The following is a 14,981-nucleotide window of genomic DNA, read 5'->3' as shown; positions in this document are numbered from 1 at the left end:
CACGTGATATAGGCCACGCCCATTTCCGCCTGGACTTTTATGCCTTTAAAATCGCAATTTATCAAAAACCTACTTTTTCGAACTCCTCCGAGACCGTGCGTCCGATCTGCACGAAACTTGGACCGTGGCATCTCCAGACTGGCCTGACTAAAAGTTATGGAAATAAATTTTATACGATAAAAATTGCGGATATAACGCACAAGCAAATTTGCGAAGCTAACTAAAAAAACACCAACTTTGCCATATCTCAGCCAAAATGAAAGCTATCAACCCCAAACTTTAGATTATTCTTTGCCATGCCCCTCTGGAGGGACCCCATGCGTTTTAAGAAAATTGGTCGCTAGGGGGCGCTACAACTACAAAAAGTTTATATCTCATGAACGGCTCATCCGATTTATCACGAAATTTGATTCGTACCATCTGGGGCCAATCCTGAGGCCATCCCTAGAATGGAGTACCGAGGGGTCAAAGTGGGCGTGGCCTATGGGACCCAATGTGACCCAACTCTAGATTCACCACTTACACTAATGTGAACAACTTTAAATTTACAGGGTAGATGGACAATGGGCCATGGATCACACCTACCAAAAATTACACATGTGGACCACTAGGTGGCGCTGTAATGGTTTTTGTCATTAACTCCCACAATACACATCACACATTAGAAATTCTTACATCCACGTGTTCCTTGAATCAAGCTGAATTGCCTGATATAGGCCCCGCCCATTTCCGCGCAAACGTTTTTTTTGGCAGTATCGCGCAACGTGCAAAACCAACTTTCGCGAACTCGTCCTGGGCCGTTCGACCGATCTGCACGAAACCTGGTAGTTAGCATCTCCAGATGGACCTGACAAAAAGTTATGGAAATCGTTTTGCTACGTTGAAGTATGCCAATTTGACAACCAAACAAATTGTCCTAGATAGCTACGACACACGTATCATATCATATCTCGGTTAAATTTAAATTTATCACCAAATGACTTGAGATCCTTGTTCACCATTCCACTACGATACTGTGTACCAAATTTGGCGAAGATCGGCCTTTAGGGGGCGCCGTAAAAAGTTTATTTGTTTTCCGCCAATTTTCTTAGTACATTTCAAAGGGAAATTTGCTATTGCAATATCTCTGCCACAGTAAAAGCAATCAACACAAAATTTGTGGTGCTCTTTCGGGATGGCTTTCTGAGGCGCTGTACCAAATTTGGCGAAGATCGGCCTTTAGGGGGCGCTATAAGCAACGTTTTTGTTTGTTGTGCCCACTTACTCAATGCATTTAAATGGGAAATTTGCAATTGCAATATCTCTGCCACAGTAAAAGCAATCAACACAAAATTTGTGGTGCTCGCTCGGCATGGCGCGTCCGGGCGTTCTACCAAATTTGGCGTTCGACCTTTAGGGGCGCTATAAGCAACGTTTATTTGTTTTTCCCCACTGACTCAATGCATTTAAATGGGAAATTTGCAATTGAATATCTCTGCCACAGTAAAAGCAATCAACACAAAATTTTGGACCACCACCCTTCTCACCAAATTTGGCGTCCATAACTTTTGGACCACCACCCTCTCATTTCATTTCTCTCTGCTGTCCCCTGTGGTCAGGGGGTTAAGAAGTTTGTTTATAGTAGAGAATTGTTAAAAGCAGTCTGTGCATGCATGGAGACGAACTGTTAACCACTACATTTTCAAAAGCAGAGTACCGCAGACCTCGCGCATCAAACCTCTCGATATTCACCGGCGTGTGCCCCCCCTACTCAATGCTTGAGTCCCGCATCGGGCGCAGCTTCGCTTCTTGGCGCGACTGGCGCGGCTCCGGGCGCCGCGGACGGCGGGCATCGGGGCGAATGGCGGGGCGGGCGGCGGCCGGAGGGCTGGCGGCGGCGGAGGCTGGCGGCGTCGGAGGCTGGCGGCTATGGAGGCTGGGCGCGGAGGCGGAGGCTTGGGTTCGGGGGAAAAAGAGGCTGGCAGTTTTTCTATTTTAGGGGTCCAAGCCGAGTCTGGAAGAAACGGCGTCGGAGGCTTGGGCCCGTTTCATAACTGCTTGCTGTTCTAGTTTTTCTAAGGATTTTTATTCTTCTTCTTCTTCTTCCCGCCTAAAACTCCGACTGCAGCCTAAACCGTACATAGTGGGGGAGTTGCCATTTTCAGGACTGGTCCCAAACCCCGCAACGACCTCAGGCGCAAAAATTCACCCATTTCCACCACTAGGTGGCGCTATAGCAGAAAAAAAACGCGTTTGGCCCCATAACTCCCAAACCGTACACCCGACATTCAAAAACAATACATCGACGCGTTCCCTGGATCCAAATGAATCACGTGATATAGGCCACGCCCATTTCCGCCTGGACTTTTATGCCTTTAAAATCGCGATTTATCAAAAACCTACTTTTTCGAACTCCTCCGAGACCGTGCGTCCGATCTGCACGAAACTTGGACCGTGGCATCTCCAGACTGGCCTGACTAAAAGTTATGGAAATAAATTTTATACGATAAAAATTGCGCATATAACGCACAAACAAATTTGCATAGCTAACTAAGAAAACACCAACTTTGCCATATCTCAGCCAAAATGAAAGCTATCAACCCCAAACTTTAGATTATTCTTTGCCATGCCCCTCTGGAGGGACCCCATGCGTTTTAAGAAAATTGGTCGCTAGGGGGCGCTACAACTACAAAAAGTTTATATCTCATGAACGGCTCATCCGATTTATACGAAATTTGATTCGTACCATCTGGGGCCAATCCTGAGGCCATCCCTAGAATGGAGTACCGAGGGGTCAAAGTGGGCGTGGCCTATGGGACCCAATGTGACCCAACTCTAGATTCACCACTTACACTAATGTGAACAACTTTAAATTTACAGGGTAGATGGACAATGGGCCATGGATCACACCTACCAAAAATTACACATGTGGACCACTAGGTGGCGCTGTAATGGTTTTTGTCATTAACTCCCACAATACACATCACACATTAGAAATTCTTACATCCACGTGTTCCTTGAATCAAGCTGAATTGCCTGATATAGGCCCCGCCCATTTCCGCGCAAACGTTTTTTTCGCAGTATCGCGCAAACGTGCAAAACCAACTTTCGAACTCGTCCTAGGCCGTTCGACCGATCTGCACGAAACCTGGTAGTTAGCATCTCCAGATGGACCTGACAAAAAGTTATGGAAATCGTTTTGCTACGTTGAAGTATGCCAATTTGACAACCAAACAAATTGTCCTAGATAGCTACGACACACGTATCATATCATATCTCGGTTAAATTTAAATTTATCACCAAATGACTTGAGATCCTTGTTCACCATTCCACTACGATACTGTGTACCAAATTGGCGAAGATCGGCCTTTAGGGGGCGCCGTAAGTAAAGTTTATTTGTTTTCCCGCCAATTTTCTTAGTACATTTCAAAGGGAAATTTGCTATTGCAATATCTCTGCCACAGTAAAAGCAATCAACACAAAATTTGTGGTGCTCTTTCGGGATGGCTTTCTGAGGCGCTGTACCAAATTTGGCGAAGATCGGCCTTTAGGGGCGCTATAAGCAACGTTTATTTGTTTAGCCCACTTACTCAATGCATTTAAATGGGAAATTTGCAATTGCAATATCTCTGCCACAGTAAAAGCAATCAACACAAAATTTGTGGTGCTTTCGCTATATGGCGTCAACCAAATTTGCGAAGATCAACCTTTAGGGGCGCTATAAGCAACGTTTATTTGTTTTCCGCCCACTGACTCAATGCATTTAAATGGGAAATATGCAATTGCGATATCTCTGCCACAGTAAAAGCAATCAACACAAAATTTGTGGCGCTCGCTCGGCATGGCGTTCCGAGGCTGTCCAAATTTGGCGAATTTGGTCCATAACTTTTGGACCACCACCCTCTCAGTCACTCTCTCATTTCTCTCTGCTGTCCCCTGTGGTCAGGGGGGTTAAGAAGTTTGTTTATAGTAGAGAATTGTTAAAAGCAGTCTGTGCATGCATGGAGACGAACTGTTAACCACTACATTTTCAAAAGCAGAGTACCGCAGACCTCGCGCATCAAACCTCTCGATATTCACCGACGTGTGCCCCCCCTACTCAATGCTTGGAGTCCCGCATCGGCGCAGCTTCGCGCTTCTTCGGGCGCGACTGGCGCGGCTCCGGGGGCGTCGCGGACGACGGGCATCGGGCGCGAATGGCGTCGGGCGGGGGCGGCGCGGAGGCTGGCGCCGGAGGGCTGGCGGCGATGGAGGCTGGCGGCTATGGAGGCTGGCGGCGTCGGAGGCTTGGGCCCGTTCATAACTGCTTGCAGTTCTAGTTAGGGTCCAAGCCGGCTCTGGAAGAAACGGCGTTCAATAGCCGCCGTTCATAACTGCTGTGGAACCCTATTGTTCTCGAAGGATTAGGGGTCCAAGCCGAGTCTGGAAAAAGCGGCGGTCTAGGCCCCGCCCATAACTGTGGAACCCTTTGTTTTTCTAAGGATTTTTTTTCTTCTTCTTCTTCTTCTTCTTCTTCTAAAAAACTCCGACTGCAGCCTAAACCGTACATAGTGGGGAGTTGCCATTTTCAGGACTGGTCCCAAACCCCGCAACGACCTCAGGCGCAAAAATTCACCCATTTCCACCACTAGGTGGCGCTACAGCAGAAAAAACGCGTTTGGCCCCATAACTCCCAAACCGTACACCCGACATTCAAAAACAATACATCGACGCGTTCCCTGGATCCAACTGAATCACGTGATATAGGCCACGCCCATTTCCGCCTGGACTTTTATGCCTTTAAAATCGCAATTTATCAAAAACCTACTTTTTGAACTCCTCCTAGACCGTGCGTCCGATCTGCACGAAACTTGGAGCGTGGCATCTCCAGACTGGCCTGACTAAAAGTTATGGAAAGAAATTTTATACGATAAAAATTGCGCATATAACGCACAAGCAAATTTGCGAAGCTAACTATGAAAACACCAACTTTGCCATATCTCAGCCAAAATGAAAGCTATCAACCCCAAACTTTAGATTATTCTTTGCCATGCCCCCCTCTGGAGGGACCCCATGCGTTTTAAGAAAATTGGTCGCTAGGGGGCGCTACAACTACAAAAAAGTTTATATCTCATGAACGGCTCATCCGATTTATACGAAATTTGATTCGTACCATCTGGGGCCAATCCTGAGGCCATCCCTAGAATGGAGTACCGAGGGGTCAAAGTGGGCGTGGCCTATGGGACCCAATGTGACCCAACTCTAGATTCACCACTTACACTAATGTGAACAACTTTAAATTTACAGGGTAGATGGACAATGGGCCATGGATCACACCTACCAAAAATTACACATGTGGACCACTAGGTGGCGCTGTAATGGTTTTTGTCATTAACTCCCACAATACACATCACACATTAGAAATTCTTACATCCACGTGTTCCTTGAATCAAGCTGAATTGCCTGATATAGGCCCCGCCCATTTCCGCGCAAACGTTTTTTTCGCAGTATCGCGCAACGTGCAAAACCAACTTTCGCGAACTCGTCCTAGGCCGTTCGACCGATCTGCACGAAACCTGGTAGTTAGCATCTCCAGATGGACCTGACAAAAAGTTATGGAAATCGTTTTGCTACGTTGAAGTATGCCAATTTGACAACCAAACAAATTGTCCTAGATAGCTCGACACACGTATCATATCATATCTCGGTTAAATTTAAATTTATCACCAAATGACTTGAGATCCTTGTTCACCATTCCACTACGATACTGTGTACCAAATTTGGCGAAGATCGGCCTTTAGGGGCGCCGTAAGTAAAGTTTATTTGTTTTCCGCCAATTTTCTTAGTACATTTCAAAGGGAAATTTGCTATTGCAATATCTCTGCCACAGTAAAAGCAATCAACACAAAATTTGTGGTGCTTTCGGGATGGCTTTCTGAGGCGCTGTACCAAATTTGGCGAAGATCGGCCTTTAGGGGGCGCTATAAGCAACGTTTATTTGTTTCGCCCCTTACTCAATGCATTTAAATGGGAAATTTGCAATTGCAATATCTCTGCCACAGTAAAAGCAATCAACACAAAATTTGTGGTGCTCGCTCGGCATGGCGTCCCGAGTAAAAATTTGGCAATCAACATAAAACGTTTGTTTGTTTTCCCTTTTCTCAATACATTTCTCTGGGAAATTTGCTATTGCAATATCTCTGCCACAGTAAAAGCAATCAACACAAAATTTGTGGTGCTCTTTAAATTGCGTTCCGGGGCGCTGTACCAAATTTGGCTGAATCGGCCTTTAGTGGGCGCTATAAGCAACGTTTATTTGTTTCTGCCCACTGACTCAATGCATTTAAATGGGAAATTTGCAATTGCGATATCTCTGCCCCAGTAAAAGCAATCAACACAAAATTTGTGGCGCAGTCGCTCGGCATGGCGTTCCTGTTAACTGTACCAAATTTGGCGAATTTGGTCCATAACTTTTGGACCACCACCCTCTCAGTCACTCTCTCATTTCTCTCTGCTGTCCCCTGTGGTCAGGGGGTTAAGAAGTTTGTTTATAGTAGAGAATTGTTAAAAGCAGTCTGTGCATGCATGGAGGCGAACTGTTAACCACTACATTTTCAAAAGCAGAGTACCGCAGACCTCGCGCATCAAACCTCTCGATATTCACCGGCGTGTGCCCCCCCCCCTACAATGCTTGGAGTCCCGCATCGGCGCAGCTTCGCGCTTCTTGCAGTTCTAGCGACTGGCGGCGGCTCGGGGGTCGCGGACGGCGGGCATCGGGGCGAATGGCGTCGGGCCCTAGGCGGACGGGCGGGAGGCTGGCGGCGATGGAGGCTGGCGGCGCCGGAGGCTGGCGGCTATGGAGGCGGGCGGCGTCGGAGGCTTGGGCCCTATTGTTTTTTCTAAGGATTTTTTTCTTCTTCTTCTTCTTCTTCTTCTCCGCCTAAAACTCCGACTGCAGCCTAAACCGTACATAGTGGGGAGTTGCCATTTTCAGGACTGGTCCCAAACCCCGCAACGACCTCAGGCGCAAAAATTCACCCATTTCCACCACTAGGTGGCGCTATAGCAGAAAAAAACGCGTTTGGCCCCATAACTCCCAAACCGTACACCCGACATTCAAAAACAATACATCGACGCGTTCCCTGGATCCAAATGAATCACGTGATATAGGCCACGCCCATTTCCGCCTGGACTTTTATGCCTTTAAAATCGCAATTTATCAAAAACCTACTTTTTCGAACTCCTCCTAGACCGTGCGACCGATCTGCACGAAACTTGGACCGTGGCATCTCCAGACTGGCCTGACTAAAAGTTATGGAAATAAATTTTATACGATAAAAATTGCGGATATAACGCACAAGCAAATTTGCGAAGCTAACTATGAAAACACCAACTTTGCCGTATCTCAGCCAAAATGAAAGCTATCAACCCCAAACTTTAGATTATTCTTTGCCATGCCCCTCTGGAGGGACCCCATGCGTTTTAAGAAAATTGGTCGCTAGGGGGCGCTACAACTACAAAAAGTTTATATCTCATGAACGGCTCATCCGATTTATACGAAATTTGATTCGTACCATCTGGGGCCAATCCTGAGGCCATCCCTAGAATGGAGTACCGAGGGGTCAAAGTGGGCGTGGCCTATGGGACCCAATGTGACCCAACTCTAGATTCACCACTTACACTAATGTGAACAACTTTAAATTTACAGGGTAGATGGACAATGGGCCATGGATCACACCTACCAAAAATTACACATGTGGACCACTAGGTGGCGCTGTAATGGTTTTTGTCATTAACTCCCACAATACACATCACACATTAGAAATTCTTACATCCACGTGTTCCTTGAATCAAGCTGAATTGCCTGATATAGGCCCCGCCCATTCCGCGCAAACGTTTTTTTTGCAGTATCGCGCAACGTGCAAAACCAACTTTCGCGAACTCGTCCCTAGGCCGTTCGACCCGATCTGCACGAAACCTGGTAGTTAGCATCTCCAGATGGACCTGACAAAAAGTTATGGAAATCGTTTTGCTACGTTGAAGTATGCCAATTTGACAACCAAACAAATTGTCCTAGATAGCTACGACACACGTATCATATCATATCTCGGTTAAATTTAAATTTATCACCAAATGACTTGAGATCCTTGTTCACCATTCCACTACGATACTGTGTACCAAATTTGGCGAAGATCGGCCTTTAGGGGGCGCTATAAGCAACGTTTATTTGTTTTCCCGCCAATTTTCTTAGTACATTTCAATGGGAAATTTGCTATTGCAATATCTCTGCCACAGTAAAAGCAATCAACACAAAATTTATAAGCAACGTTTATTTGTTTCACCCACTGACTCAATGCATTTAAATGGGAAATTTGCAATTGCGATATCTCTGCCACAGTAAAAGCAATCAACACAAAATTTGTGGCGCTCGCTTGGCATGGCGTTCCGAGGCGCTGTACCAAATTTGGCGAATTTGGTCCATAACTTTTGGACCACCACCCTCTCAGTCACTCTCTCATTTCTCTCTGCTGTCCCCTGTGGTCAGGGGGGTTAAGAAGTTTCTTTATAGTAGAGAATTATTAAAAGCAGTCTGTGCATGCATGGAGACGAACTGTTAACCGCTACATTTTCAAAAGCAGAGTACCGCAGACCTCGCGCATCAAACCTCTCGAATATTCACCGACGCTGCCCCCCCCCACTCAATGCTTGAGTCCCGCATCGGGCGCAGCCGCGCTTCTTGAGGGCGACTGGCGCGGCTCCGGGCGTCGTGGGCACGACGGGCATCGGAGGCGAATAGCGTCGGAGGCGGACGCGCCGGAGGCTGGCGGCGGGAGGCTGGCGGCGTCGGAGGCTGGCAGCTATGGAGACGGGCGGCGTCGGAGGCTTGGGCCCCGTTCATAACTGCTTGCAGTTCTAGTATTAATTTGTTGCTTTCCTTTTTGTGTTTATTTGTTTCAGAATGGCTTTGAATAAAATTCTGAAAAGTAGACCGGAGACACCTTTTTACAGGCCGTCGCCTATTCATGTTGTAGCGGTAAATACCAAACCAAAAAAGAGAGTGATCTCCTGGTCGTTCGACAGCGGGGCGGTGCGACCCTTGGTCTCCAAAGAAAATGTTACTGTAATTTTGTGTGATGGAAATTCCCTCACAAAAATTACACTGTATGAGGAATTTGCCGCAAAGGTCACTAAAGGTTCCAGCTACATTATGAGAGGCTACGGACTGCGGGGCCAGGCGCCACCATACTCTATTAACGTGACTAAGGAGACACAGTTTTTTCGTTCTGCGTCGGTTGAAGTGACTGATGCACTAAGGGAAGAGGCGGAGAAGCTCCTCTGCCCTACGTCAGTATCCACGGCAATAATGGAAGCTGACAGGGCAGAGGGGCTTCTCATGATCCAAGGACAGGTTGTGGAGGTCAGTTAATGAATTTAAAAAAACAACATTATGTCAATTGTGGTGTTGTGAGTAAAATGTGTTGTAAGTAGCCAATAAAAAGTGTAGCCCATTTAACATTAATACATTGTCCTTGTTTTTCAGGTCTCAGCCATAAAACAGGTCCAGGTGGGCAAAGAAACAGTTCCGTAAAGACCATTTCATTGGCGCGGGTAGCTATAAAGTAGGCCTACTGATAGTGTTTGGGAAGATGAGCTTCAGTTTCAGAACCATGGACAGCTCCAGAAAGAGGAAAAAAGAGTTATGGAGACTTTATATGGCTGCCTCTTGCTAAACAGATGAAAAAAGAATACCAATACTTGAAAGGTGGTCCTGTATTGTTATCTGTGACAGTGTTTCTTGAAGTCAGTCTGTTAAGGGTGGGATATCCTGTCGCAGCCTTGTCAATGAGAATCACAGAAATAATATCGAATCAAAATACAAAAACGTACACAGACTACTCAACTGACTGATTAAGTTGGCTAGTTCTGTTTAGTTAATGTTGTTTTATAGATTTATGTTTGTTAATAATGTTATGTTGTTATTGTTGTTGTTATAGACTACATTCAGTTGACATGTTTAATTATGTTTTACAATATTGGCTGTTCAGTTAATCATTCATCATTTCTTTAGTAAAAAATATTTACACACTTTTGACATTAACATAGTTGCATTTACTGTTGCTTCTGTAAAAGTTTCATGAAAAGGTTTTATGCAAGACTACTAACTACATTAGGAAAAGGCAAGCTATTAGGCTACCTCTATAGTCACCAGTTCACACACTCGGTAAGAAAAAAAGTAGTTTATATAAGATAGATGGGATTAATTATGTTTGAAAGTTTGTAAACACTATATGCAGCTAAAGTTAATACCGATTTATGTTAAATAATGATCGCCGAAAGAGTTTTCCTGCAAGTTCAGCCCGGCGAGCAGTGCAGTAGGCTACCATCTGATGTCCATCAATGTCTGGTGGGTTGCAGTGACCTAATCATAATAAGACAATATTAACATAACATTGGTTATCAGACACTGATAATGTTTGTGACCTGACAAAACATTTTTTATAGTAATTGTAACCCATATAGAATATGCTGTCACTAAAGGGTTAACTAGTTGAGTGTCAAATTACATGATGCCAGTAGAGGGCGCCTTTAGCGCTGTTTTTTACACCGTCATTGGGAATTTTCTGTTGTATCGAGTTGCATTAGAAGAAAGCTCTAGTTCATCTGGTGGAAATAGATCGAAAAAACCGTAACATATCTAGTCAATTCTAATCAGGAGTTGTGTGGATAAGATTATTTTGTACTAAGTAACCCAAGGACTGCATTGTGGGGAACGCTTTTCTGTTGTTCTTCCTGCCGAAACCTCCAGTGAGTTTCTGTTATCTCAACGTGCTCATTAGCTTACCATATTGCTAGCTAGCATGAGGTGATGCTATCAGTAAACACTATGAGGTTTTAAGATCTCATGCTATTATACAACAACAAAAAACAATCTGAGTGACATGAGAGTATGGTAAGATGTTTATATTGCACTTAGCTTGTAAGATGTTTATATTGCACTTAGCTCAGAATGTGTGAATTTAGTGTTTTACTGAATTGAGCATTCAGCTAAGTACTGTGTTATAAATGTGGTTCCTTGACGTAAAATGATGAATGGGGAAATAATGCATTTATTCTTGTTCAATAGTTTAAAAGTATACATTTCATTATATGTTATGATTTAAAAATGCATTAATACTGTAAGGAACATCATTTATTTAGGAAAAGAAATGCTATTGTTTAATTTTGTACCACGTTTTGACTTTGCCAATGCAAAGTATGGTCTCTAGTCAAACAGACTTGTATGGAGCATAGTCGTAGTGTGATTTGAACAGTTCTCTTATAACCGTAGCTAATAGGTTTAAATATGTAACTGGTTTATCGAGAAAAAAAAAGTAAATAAGGTACCGTATATGGAAAAAGAGATAGAAAGAATTATAACTGTGTTTTTTTATCTATTCTGTACTGCTACGTACAGATTGGTTTTTATTCTGGATTTAGTTTGGTTCCAAACCACACCGAGTACGATGGCGAGCCTGTCCCAGTGAGTGATATCCCACAGAAGGAACGTTGGACACAGTGTGGCCAGCTGTGTCAGATTCTCTTCCGCGGAGTGACTGAACTGATTTGTATCCAGATCTCGGATATTGGATTCCATGGATTCCAGATAAGGAAATTGAAGGTTTTTTTGGTTTTCTACCCAGGTAGAGTGACTTTTATTTTGCCAAGGACTATTTATTTTGTTTTCCTAATTTTAAATGAAAGAGCTCTATTTTATTTTGGGGTATTCTCTAATGTAAGGTAAAATTCTGTGAATAGTGTGTTACACTGTGATTGTGTAATAAACCTGCCAGCTGTTCTGTTTAAAAAAAGTAAAGTCTCCTTGTGAGTCTTGTCAATTACTGCTCAGAGCCTAGGTAATAGATATATAGCTATCATTCTAATTCCAGTTAGAGGTGCTACATAATTCTGCTAACGTTTAATTCGGCTTTCAGTTGAACTCCGATTTAATGAATCAGTAGTTATAAATGTGTTACCTGCGTTGTTAAGATAGCAATATCTGGGAAACAACATTAACAAATGTACATGCAGCTAAAGTTAATACCGATATATATTAAATTATGATCGCCGAAAAGGTTATTCTGTTAGTCTGTTTATGAGTCTTAATAAATCATAAATGATCTTATATAAGTAGGCTACTAGATGTTTACTGGTAGGCCTAAGCTCAGCTCCGTTTAATGAACTATATCTTGACGGATGTTTTAGGTATAGAAAACATATTTCTACACTAAAGTGACAAGGTTAAGTTGACTCGGTGTGGTAGGAGATTTAACGTTAGCTAACTGCAACCCCACACTATAGTGTAAAATCGTGAAATATTATAGGCTAATACAAGTTGGATTAGAATTTGGAAACAAGAAGCTGCTTGCCGTCGCTTCTCTATCGTGATTGTGTTAAACCCGCCAATAGCGCGCCAGGTGGATAAGCCAGTTTGTGATTGGTTCCCGCAAAATTGTGACCTGAAGCAGAATTAAACGTGCAGACTGATCATCCAGACGGCGAAATCAAATCGCCGTCAAAGTGGGCAGGGTTTACCCAGTTACCCAGGGGATCAGAGCAGATCTGTAACAGTATGTTGATGACATCAGGAGTACAAGATTCACTCAGTGTTTTTTGTGATATGAGAAATATTGTCAAAGTACTAATTTTTGAAAATACACAGAAGTAGGATCGTAATATTAGGCAACCTTAGCCGATTTAACACAGTGTGAGTTTCTAGGGATGCCTACAAACGTTATAGTAAACAATGACACTACTGTAACCCCTGTTAGCGAATACCATTACACTAATATGGATATGTCAATAGTCTGTATTCCATCGTTGATGGTAAAATTATTCACATATTCAAAGCAGTCACTTTTGATTTAATAGTTTTGTTTTGAATCATATGTCTTAATGCATGTTTCCATTTTTTTCTTCCAGGTGTGCTGCTGCTGCCCTCCATCTTTTCTCCATCTCCTTCTATCTCTATATATTGAAGGTTCTTTTCACCTCTCTCATTTCATGCTCTACCCACTCATCCCTTAATATAAGGTTTTCTATCTCTCCTGTCAAATCTAATAAATCTATCTAAATTTGAGGTTTTCTATCATTCTATCCTTCTAATTCTATCCCACTCTATCTACATTTGGTTCTGCACTTGCAAGTTACCCTTTGGTTCTTGTTCAAAGATTATTATACCCATTTGTTCTGGTTCTAACATTATACCCATTTTGTTCTGGTTCAGACATTATACCCATTTGCTCTGGTTGCTGCCATATTTATGGTACTGAAGCTACAGATTATTGGTATCTGTTTTTGGTTCTCCAGGTTGTTTGGTACCTGATCATTCTGTTTTATGGTTCTGTGAGTTTCTCTGCTCACACTTTTTCTACCTCTCCTGTCTCTCTCTGACATTTGATTTGATCTTTTCAATTGGCAGAAACCTAATTATTGTATTTTTTAATTATCCATATTGTTTTAATATATTCTATTTGGTAACAGTCATAATTAAATAAATTAAGAATAGAATTTAAATTAATTGAAAATACTAATACTAATACTAATAAACACATATATAACACATATATAACATACATTTTATCACAAACATTGGACTGTAAAAACTAATTCAAATCTGGTACATTTCCAAATATATAATTTGCTGTTATAAAGTATATCATTAAAGAAAACTCTTTTGTTAATGTACATAATAAATTGAAGTCCCTGTTTGACAATTCACTGACAGCCAATGTTATGCTGGTGTTTTTTTTCCCCCACAATCAGAGTAAAGTTACATATAAAGTTACATATTTGCATATATTTGTAGTGTTTATTTAAGCAAGATAGGCCACAGAACCAACAACCTCTTTTTTTTTATTTAGTTGTTTTTTTTCAAAAATGGTTACTACATGTACCTGGATTTAATAACATAAAGCTACAGCAAAGAGAGGGGTTAGGGCATGGGTGAGTCTCCCCACCCACACCCTTCCTACCAGTCGGCCACCCTTGATCACAAGTCCGATTCCCTAACCAGAAAAGGGCTTTGTTGTGATATGATACATAACACGATGCAGGGTTTATGAGTCAATGTATTGAAATTTTTTTTTTATTTGTATAGCACATTTCAGCAACAGGGCAATTCAAAGTGCTTTACATAAAACATTAAAGACCAGTTAGAAAACAATTTAAAACAATTTAAAAACATTAAAAGACAAGAATAAAATTTATAGTGCAATATAAGAATTTAAAGACAGATATCTCAAGCAGTTCGGTCCATATTTTTGGCTCATCTCACCAACAATGGGTCCTGAGGCTTCACATGGCTTGGAGGTTTCGTTACCCATGATGACAGAAACTTTAGTATATTTTTCAATGTGATCGTCACCACAAGGCTAGGTTATTTTTTTCGGCAAACCTTTGTCAAAACCCGGAACGGACTCGCAGACCGTCTCTTATCTTTGTTTTTAATTGAATAGTCTACTTGAGACTACGTCTGTTCAATTGTAATTGTGTAGACTCTCAACCTATCTTTGTGTGTAAGGAGATATTCTAATTTCTGTGACATTATAAAGGCATTATCATGTGCATAACATTGTTTTGAAAATGTATACAGTATATATACTGTATATATGTCTGTATATACAGTATAGTAAAATATCGCAATACTCAAATGTATTGATTTTACAAAAAATGGTATATAAACATTACAAATAACGGTATAAATTGAGTTAATTAATAATAGCATACAATTACAATAGAGGTACAATATGAATATTGAGGTAAATGTTTTGAGCCTGCAAGACTTAAAACGTGTCCCACACTAGCCTCATTATGTCTGTGAATACAATGCATATTGAATGTAATGCATATTTTTATGTCAACAGTTTTTATATTTGTGACATTTCTCAACTATAACCCTTCATAACAGTAATGAAGAGACTGTGATTACTTACATTTTATATTTATTCCATAGTGCCTAAGCCTGCTGCATCCACCTATCTTAC

This window comes from Perca flavescens, chromosome 13, assembly GCF_004354835.1.
Source record: "Perca flavescens isolate YP-PL-M2 chromosome 13, PFLA_1.0, whole genome shotgun sequence".
NCBI classification, from domain to species: domain Eukaryota; kingdom Metazoa; phylum Chordata; class Actinopteri; order Perciformes; family Percidae; genus Perca; species Perca flavescens.
Note: the sequence above shows the minus strand (reverse complement) of the source record.